Below are 10,697 nucleotides of genomic sequence, written 5' to 3'. Positions count from 1 at the left end.
CTGCACCAACAAAGCTCAAAGCCAATGGGTAGAAGTCAATAGTAGGAAGAAGAAGTTCTCGACTACTAGCCCCTCTTTAACATGGTTACTAAGAGAAAGTAAAAACCTAATGTGGAAGGTAAGAATTATTTTTTGGGTAGGAAGAATAATAAAGAAATAAGAGAATTGGCAAGTAAAGTTGATATAGTAAATGGGAGATAGTTCACCATCTAGGAGAGTTGTAACAAAAGTTATAAAGGAATATCATATCATAGAATATTTGAGGATTGAATGCTCCTTATAAGAAGGATATTTTGTGGAATGTGGTTTGGTAGCATAAATAGGATGTGATTTTGGTGCAAGAAACTAAGATGACTAGAGATAAAGGCTAAATGCTTTCTTTCTTCAAAATGGAAATTGTTGGTTTGTAGGTGATATTTTCCTTTATAATATGTCATGTATGTTCAAGGAAAGGTGAAGTAACCTTTTTGTGAATTTGGAAGTGGTTGGAGAAGGCACTTTGAGAAAGCCCTAGTTTTGAGGGCATAAGACTAAGGGTTTGGTAGTTAGCCTATCGAATGCCCATGGCTAGGTAGTTGGGTGTGAAACTATGTTGTTTTAGATCATGAAAAAATATTACCATAGCTTGTATAGGGCCTTGGGTTAGAAATATTGAGAGTTTCTTTGTAAGTGAAGGGTAATTAGGCCTATTTTGTTGAATCCATAGTGTTGGATCAAATAGTTGGTCCAAAGGAACTACAAATGAGATTGCTATATGTTGTCATACCCCAATAGTAGTATTTGTAACTATAATTTACTTGTATGGGGTTTGGGAGAAATTGGTGAAAATAAGGAATTACCCGATTCATAGCGATACTAAGATCAAGCCTAGATAATGTCCAAGTAAGGGGTTTTGAATAAACCTATTAAAGATATGCATTTAGACTATTGGAAAAACCTAATTGATATATTTGAAGATCTTAGAAAGAGTTGGGACAAGCCAATAAATTTGGTAACCCAATTTGAACATTTGGAGGGACCCTTGTGGAGAAGGGTAGGTATTTAGTTTAATAGTTTGAATCTATTCTTGAAACAAGTCATTTTCTAAATGTTTATTACTTCTTGGGGATCTAGTTTAACTCCTCAAATCATTGGTATCAAATCTAGTAGATCTATTGAGGGGCCCAAAATTAGTTACTTGTGTTGTAGATTGTTATATTGAGAAGATGCCTCCAAAAAAAATATAGAAGGAGATACAAGAGCTGATATAAGCTACTAAAATAATGGATAGAGATTTGAGGAAACAAAGAGACTAAGATGCAATAAGGTAAAGAGAACTGAGACAAGTAAACAAAGGATTCCTACGAGGGATGTGCATGAAGAACAAGAAAGTGATGCTTAATCACTTGAGAATCCTCATGGAGAGGAAGGAGGGGACTTAGATCTTGAAGAAAGAAGGATGATAAGGTTGTTGAAGATATTTCAATGTGGTAGAAGAAAGACAATAATTGATTTCCATATCTATCATGGCAAGATAGATAGTGAAGAGGTTTTGGGGTTGCTAGATTCCCAAGAGAACTATTATAATTATGGAGATATAAGTGAATTAAAACAAGGTAAAGCTATAAAAAACATAGCTAAGAGGGACAACATTGACATGGTTGAGTAGTGTAATGGAAAAGAGGTTTTGTAAGGGTGGAACAAACATGACCAAATGGTGAAGGATGTGCCTCTTCCATCAAATAATAGAATCCAAAAATAGAGGATAAGGAATAACTTGAAAGAAAAGGAGATGGGTTTGATGACCTAGATAGAGGAATTTCACAAGTTGAGCATAAGAGGTGGATTAGAGCATAAAGATGAAAATGTTGCAAGGTATCTTAATGGGCTCATATAAAACTTGCAAAATGGGATTACCTTGATTTTTCCTAAGATGCTTAGAGATAGTTTCCAATTGGATATAAGTGCATAAGATATGGTCAATAGGAAGAAAGAGAGACAAGAAGGTGGTAGAGGAAATGCAAACAGAGGAAGGGGAAGAAAAACCAATAATATAGGAATAGGAAAAGGAAGAAATGACAAGGGTAATTAACCTTTTTTTCTTATCAAAGAGGAGGCTATAGAGTTGGAGGAAGATTTTGTTTAGGTAGAGGAACATGGATGTTTACAAGAAGGGTAGGGAACACATCAATTAAGTGTCAATTAAATGATCAAGGTGAAAGGTAGATTAAGAAGAGGGTCAAGAAGTTAGAGCACATAGACGTTCAAATCCTTATGTTTAACTAATTTTAGAGACTAAAGAATAAATGTTGATTTTTATAAGGGGAAAACAAAAAAAGTGAAACCAAAGCTATTAATTTTTAGGGCACAATATAAGAGTCAAGATAAGTTGTGAATGACAAAAATTCATCTAGGTTCCAATGATAGTTTAGTTTCATATGAAATGGTGAACAATTTATATTTGGAATGGTCACCACACAATAGGCCGTATAGAGCATCACATGTAAGTAGTGATGATTTACTTAAAAGATAGATGACTATGAGGTGACTATCCTGAATTGAATGACATCTCTAGGAATTGATTGGAATCCAATTCTATATGATTGTGCTCTACTTTAAACAAATGGAAGTTCTGAGCATTGTAAATCTGTTTCAAGTCATTAGAATATGACTTTCCAGAAGTATGTACTTATAACTATTTTAAACTATGTCAAACTCTTCATGAAAGCTATGACCCAAATGCATCACCATTGTGTTAAATCTTCTAATATACATCTCCATTAAAATATGTTTGCTAGTGTAAACCTGTGAGGAATAGTTGGTCCTAGTTCAGTTGTATCTCAATGTTAGGAATGTGACCAATTAATGCTACAAACCTTAGTATTGACATAATTTAACCATATTGTGGGTTGAATTCAATTGGGTTTGGAAATAAGTTATTATTAACATGTGTATGAACTGCCAGAGCAATTCTAAATATAGTAGATAATAGCCTTCCATGTATGATATTGAGGGATAATGTATGCACATGCTATAACAAAACTAGAGGATCATATTATATGCAAATTGATATTTCTATTTGTCATTCAAAGCATATTAAAAAATTTATTATAGGAAGTCTATGCTAAAAACTATAGTGTACAAACAACCATTGCTTCATAAATCACTTCAACTCAATCATTACATTGTACAAACAACCTCATCATATGTCACTTGAACAAACTGATCATGTTACAATAATATTAACCTCATGGAACACACATGGGATGAATATACATAATCAACTATTAACCCTTTCCAACATGCCAACTTTATGATAATAATGAGTCAAATTCCAACAAATTGGAATCCTTAGAGAGAACTATATCTGTCACAGCCCCATTATCATCAGATTGAGGCCTATTTTCCTTCTTACTTTTTGATGATTGTGATCCTTTGCAATTCCAGGCATAAGATGATTATCATACAATGGTACTTGAACAAAGAACACTAATAAATATTGAGGATGTGAATTGATAATACCATTTCACAGATGATTTTGGCATCTCACCCTTTATCACTTGTGCATCCACTTTATTAGACCTCTTCTTTGGTGACCTACAAATGAAGAATTAGCACAGTAAAAAATCTAAGATAAGATTAATCCACTAAGATTAACACACATGGGATGAATATTCATAATCAGCTATTAACCCTTTCCAACATTCCAAATTTATGATAATAATGAGTCAAAGTCCAACAAATTGGAATCCTTAGAGAGAACTATATCTGTCACTGCCCCATTATCATCAGATCAAGACCTATTTTTCTTCTTACTTTTTGATGATTGTGATCCTCTGCAATTCTAGGTATAAGATGATTAGCATACAATGGTACTTGAATAAAGAACACTAATAAATATTGAGGATGTGAATTGATAATACCATTTCGTAGATGATTTTGGCATCTCACCCTTTATCACTTGTGCATAACTTTATTAGCCCTCTTCTTTGGTGACCTACAAATGAAGAATTAGCATAGTAAAAAATCTAAGATAAGATTTTAAAAATGGGTCCTATTAAAGAATATAATATAAATTCAAATAATATATCTAGATTGTAAACAAATAAAAACTAAATCTCATCACTTACACATCATAACAATACGGTCCACCTTAGTCATGTGATAGTCTTGGGGAAGAGGTTGTAACATTATATTTGGATCCAATTGATCACTTTTTCTCTCTCTCTCCCTCTCTCCCTATTCAATCTAATGAGCCAACTGGATCTGCTCGACATTTTAATGTCTCAAGTATTGCCTCATGGTCTGACTCACAAACTTTCCAAAGAATCTTATTATGTGGTTTTCTACCATATTTTATCAAGTGGACATTTGATGCAACAACAAGGTTTGAATAATGAAGAATCTTCCTCTCTGTTTGCCAATCCTCAAATAACCACAAGTTAGGATTCTTCATAGGATATCATCTAAGCCATGTGCTTGTTACAACCAGCACACCGACATGGTACTCTAAACCTTCACGATCTATAATTGAGTGATTCAAATTTTTTTTTGGCTTCAACACAACGAAAAAAATAATAATCTGTCCCTTCTTCATTGTCTTCAAGTGCAATAACAACAAAAACATGGCCTGCAGTGACAAATGTACAAAATGCGGTCATTAATTCAAAAAATACTTGGGTAAAAGTTATAAAGTTACACATTGAAATTACAAAGATATATAAATAAATAAATATATTACAGGTTGCACTAGATCTAACAAGCGGTCAAAGTCAATAGATGAATCCATCTCTACCATTTCCAGTGCTTGTGGGGGATGATTGGTGTCAATTGGGTCCAAAACTCATATATCCCATTTGTCCACCCATTCAGTTGATTCACAGTCATTCCAATTTTCCTCTGCACATGATGGACAATAGCATGCCATTTTTCGTGTGTGGATACTTTATGAACCTGCATCATAGCTTCTAAAAGAGTGTAACTCACTAGATCTTGTTAGTGTGCAACAATCTTGATATGGTGCAATGTTAGTATTATCTATCAACCAAAAAAATCTATGAACTGTAGACTCACCTTCCTTACCTGGACCCATTGTAGTGTTACACCATTGGATGATGGATTTTGCATCTATCAATATTGCTCCATCTTTGTACTTTAGTTTTTCACGAGCCAAGGCTCTTTTAATGCATGCGCCTGCACCATTGTGCTCTCCCTTACCATGACCAGCCTTTGTGAAATTCCACATATATTGAATTCTACACAACCTATGCATCCTGCTCAACCAATAGAACATCCGTGCATTCTTGAATTGAGATGCATAATTGTTTGACCAAATAATGTGTTGATGATATGATATGCCCCTGTTAGAAAAATCTCCATAAAATAGTTGAAAACAACCATGTACAAACTTTGTAGAATGTGATCAATCATCGCTGATGTAAAAATGGTACTCCCTCAAAATGTACCTATCATCCTCTATACTTGTAGTTGAATGCATGAATTTTATGTGAACAAATATGGAAACCTGTTGAGATGTATAATAGTTTGCTTGCACCTCATTTTGTGGTTGTAGTGTGTAGTTCTCTGCAAAATTTACAATAAAAAAAATGGTATCCAATGGAAACGTATCCTTGCACAACTTGAATTGCAAATCCAACCATCGAGCTGTATGGGTATGCCTTGCATACTCATAAATAATCTTTTCACAAAAATTCTTCATGAACTCATACACTGGAATCTTTTCAATGACTAGATCACATCTTTTACCATGTTTCTCATCTTTTAGAGCATATGTTACTGTCTTGAATTTTTTGTAATCTACTATTTCATTTCCAATTGCATGCGTACTATCCATATGTTGACAAGTTGATAAAAGTTGCAAAGAACCACAAAATAAGCACGTACCATCCAAGCATGATGTCTTGTAAAATTTTTAGCCATCCCCTATTTCACATAAAATGTTGGATATGAATTCCCTTGAAGATCTTGGTGGCTCTTTTATGTCACAATCCTGCAAAACAAACTAAGAATGCAAAACTACGCATATATGCCTAAAAACATCAAAATGGTTAGAAAATTCAATTTGTATCCTACAACAACACATTGTGTGTGTGTGATTTATCTTCACATAAAAAGGTTTACCCACCTCAAAAAATATTTGACTTATTCGAATTTGAGGATACATACCAATAAATTTTGCAAAAAATTGTGTCTGAGTTGAGTCCAAAAAATGTTTCGCATGTGGCTCGTGATTTTGGCTACCAATCCTCCTCCTTACAACATCTCTTTTATTAGGAAAAACATGTGTATTATTTTTTCAAAAATCTTCGATCAATGATTTCAAGGCTTCACTAATTTCTTTTTCCTTTCGTAGTGTCTACCGATAAATGTCCATAACTCATTTTTTGTTGGATCTTCTAATCTCTCACGCCTTAGCATGGCTCTCCTTAGGGTATCTCTACCAATTTTTAATGTTTTTCTTGTCTTTCTCATGAGTCCAGCTTTCTTCATTTGGCTACTTACTATTGTCAATGTGAGTACTCATCTTGTGATATTACTATCTTTGGTGCATGATTTAGAACCCACTTTGTCATAAGCACTCATTAGATTCTTTAAAATATTTATTTCATTTGAATCATCCATCGTTCTTAGCCCAAGAATCTTCATGATAGGCCTAAATTTGAAATTTCTCATCATTTCAACAAATAATTGGCATTGACCTATAATATTTAATTCTTCAAAAAAAATCTCCACATACTATTAAATTTTCTTTGACAAGTACACTTGCTAATCTTGTTAGGCATTGATTTCAAAATGTTAGTATCAATATCAATCAAATATTTTGGTCCTCTAAAATGAATTCTAGAAGGTGTTCTAATCTCTTCAATTCTCTCAACATTTTGAACATCAATATAAGGTTGAGTGTATTGCGTACCTTGAATCGAAGATGATGTGCCTTGGCAATAAGATGTCAAAGATGGAATATCACCTACTTGATGTGTTGATGTTGTACTTTCAACATAACATGATGGAGTGTGTATATCGTCGGATCTACAAATCAGTGTCTCTTCTACATGAGAGGATGATATGCCTTCAACATTGGAAGATGGTACTCCGACATTGGAAGATGGTATAGCGAATGATATGACTCCAACATTGGAGGATGGTGTAGCTTCACAATTTAGTTGTCTTCTTGAGCATAACAATCTCATTCATTCTCTTTGTCTTTCTAATTCTTCCTCTTTGTTTCTTTGTACTGGTGGTTCTTGATCCTCTTCGAAAGTCAATTCTTCATTATTTCTTTGTAATTTTCTTTGTTCACGTAGTAATTTCATTTTATCTCTTTTAATTGGCAAATCTCTCTCCCTATCTTCATTTGTTTGAATCTTTGGTTTCTTCCTTGGCATGATGATGATTTCTACATGTAAAATTATTCAAACATCTGAATTACTTAAAATGTGTAAATTACAAATCATTCAATTACATATAAAGATTATAATTATTTGAATGAATACACAATATATATCAAATGACTTGTCAAATTTCTAACCATTCCGAAATAACATTTCATTCAAACATACAATTTTCAATGAATTCACTATATATTAAATAACATGTCAAATTATAATCAAATTTGTATCTATATATTGACAAAAAATATTTAAAATGGATTGCACTAACCTTTTCTATACAAGGAATATTCAAAAAGTCTTCAAATCACGTATCTAATGATTGAATTTGGTGTTTGCTAACTTCCAAAAGTGTTGAAATAGTGTTTGCTATGTTGAAACCCATGATTTCTGTCAGAATAACAGAGTGCATAATAGACCAAAAGAAAAAAAATGGATGAAATAGGCCCCAAGGTTGGTTTTCTACCATTTTTAGGTGATTTGAGATAGTGCATATGCACTATAGCACGTATGTACTATAGTGTGTATGCACTATGTGAAATCACATCACTCCCCATCCTCCCTACTCTCTATCCTTCCTACTCTCTCTCCCATCCCCTCCCTCTCTCTCTTCCTACTCTCTCTCCCCTCTCCCATCCTTTACTCTCTCTCATTCTCCCTCTCCCACCACCTACTCTCTCTACCTCTCTCACCCTCTCTCCTCTCCCATCCCCGACTCTTTAGATCTCATTCACACACTTTTATCCCCCCTATCTCTCTCCCTCTCCCTCTCCTACCACCTACTTTATCTCCCCCATCCCCTACTCTCTCTCTCTCTCCTCTCCCATCCCGTACTTTGTCTCTCTTACACACATTCCCATTCCCCCTATCTCTCTCCCTCTCCCTCTCCCTCTCCCACTCCCTCTCCTACTGCCTACTATCTCTCTCTCTCAAGTTCTCTCTCTCCCTCTTTACTGTCTCTCTCCCATCTTGTATGAGCTCTCTCTGCCACCACCTACTCACTCTTAGACTCTCTCCCATTCCCTACTCTATCTCTCTTACACACACACACACTCCCATTCGCCCCCTCCCACTCCCTCTCCCACTGCCCATTTTCTCTCCCCCATCCCCTGCTCTCTCTCTCCTCTCCCATCCCCTACTCTCTCATAGTCACACTCTCTTCCATCCCCTACTCTATCTCTCTCACACACACACTCCCATCCCCCCTCTCTCTCTCCTTCTCCCACCAACTACTTTCTCTCCCCATACCCTGCTCTCTCTCTCCTCTCCCATCCCCTACTCTCTCACACTCACACTCTCTCCCATCCCCTACTCTATCTATCTCACACACACACTCATCCCCCCTCTCTCTTTCCCTCTCCCACCACCTACTTTCTCTCCCCCATTGTCATACTCTCTCTCTGCCACCCCCTACTCTCAAACTCTCACACTCTCTCCCATCCCCTACTCTCTCTCTTTCATAGATACACACACTCTTATCCCCCACTCTCTCCCTCTCCCTCTCCCACTCCCTCTCCTACCGCCTACTGTCTCTCTCTCTCTCAAGTTCTCTTTCTTCCTCTCTACTCTCTCTCTCTCCCCCCATCCCTTACTCTCACTCTCTCCCATCACCTACTCTGTCTCTCTTACACACACACTCCCATCCCCCCTCTCCTTTTCCTTCTCCCACTACCTACTTTCTCTCCCCCACCACCGTGCTTTGTCTCTCTACCACCCCTTGCTCTCACACTCTCACACTCTCTCCCATCCCCTACTCTCTCTCTTTTACAGATACACACACTCTTATCCTTCCTCTCTTCTTCTCTCCCATTCCCCCTCCCTCTCTCTCCCTCTCCCTCTCCCTCTCCCTCTCCCACTGCCTACTTTCTCTCCCCCATCCCCTACTCTCTCTCTCTCCTCTCCCATCCTCTACTCTCTCACACTCTCACACTCTCTCCCATCCCCTACTCTGTCTCTCTTACACACACACACACACTCCCATCCCCCCTCTCTCTTTCCCTCTCCCACAACCTACTTTCTCTCCTCCATCATTGTACTCTCTCTCTACCATCCCCTATTCTCACACTCCGACACTCTCTCCCATCCCCTACTCTCTACATTTGTCACACACACTCCCATCCCCCCTATCTCTCTCCCTCTCCCTCTCCCACTCCCTCTCCTATTGTCTACTATCTCTCTCTCTCAAGTTCTCTTTCTTCCTCTCTACTCTCTCTCTCTCTCCCATCCCTTACTATCACTCTCTCTCTCCCATCCCCTACTCTCTCTCATGCTCTCCCATCCCATAATCTCACTCTCTCTCTCCCATCCTGTACCAGCTCTCTTTGCCACCACCTACTCTCTCTCACACTCTCACACTCTCTCCCATCCCCTACTCTATCTCTCTTACACACACACTCCCATCCTCCCTCTCTCTATCTCTCCTCTTCCATTCCATACTCTCTAGATTTGTCACACACTGCCATCTCCCCTCTCTCTCCTTCTCCCACTCCCTCTTGCACTGCCTACTATCTCTCTCTCTCAAGTACTCTCTTTCCCTCTCTACTTTCTCTCTCCCATCCCCTACTCTCACTCTCTCTCTTCCATCCCCTACTCTCTCTCACACTATCTCCCATCCCCTACTCTCTCTCTTACCCCCATCCCATACGAGCTCTCTCTGCCACCTCCTACTTTCTCTCAAACTCTCACACTCTCTCCCATCCCTTACTCTATCTCTCTTATAAATAAATACACATTCCCATTCCCCCCCCCTCTCTCGCAGTCCCTGTCCCACTACCTACTCTCTCCCATCCCCTACTCTATCTCTCTTACACGCATCTATTCCACCTCTCTCTCCCCCCCACTCCCTCTCCCACCGCCTACTATCTCTCTCTCTCACTCTCTCCCTCTCTCTCCCATCCCTCTGCCATTGCCTACTCTCTCTATCTCTCTCTCCCTTCTCTCATTCCCTAGTCTCTCTCTCTTTCACACACACACACCCATCCCCCCTCTCTCCTCTTCCATCCCCTACTTTTCTCTCACTCGCTCTCCCTCTCCCACTCCCTCTCCCACTGCCTACTCTCTCTCTCTCTCTCTTACATTTTCACACTCTCTCCTATCTCTCTCTCTCTCTTTCTCTCTTACACACATTTCTATCCCTCTCCCACTCCCTCTCCCATCGCCTACTCTCTCTTCCATCCCCTACTCTCTCTCGAGCTACTTTGTCTTTCCCCTCTCCCATTCCATACTCTCTCTCTTTCACACACATGCACTCCCATCCTCCTCTCTCTCACTCTTCCTCTCCCACTTTGTCTCCCATCGCCTACTCTCTCT

This window comes from Cupressus sempervirens, chromosome 11, assembly GCF_028749045.1.
Source record: "Cupressus sempervirens isolate cs-2001-9-10 chromosome 11, ASM2874904v1, whole genome shotgun sequence".
NCBI classification, from domain to species: domain Eukaryota; kingdom Viridiplantae; phylum Streptophyta; class Pinopsida; order Cupressales; family Cupressaceae; genus Cupressus; species Cupressus sempervirens.
This window is presented reverse-complemented; position numbering follows the sequence as displayed.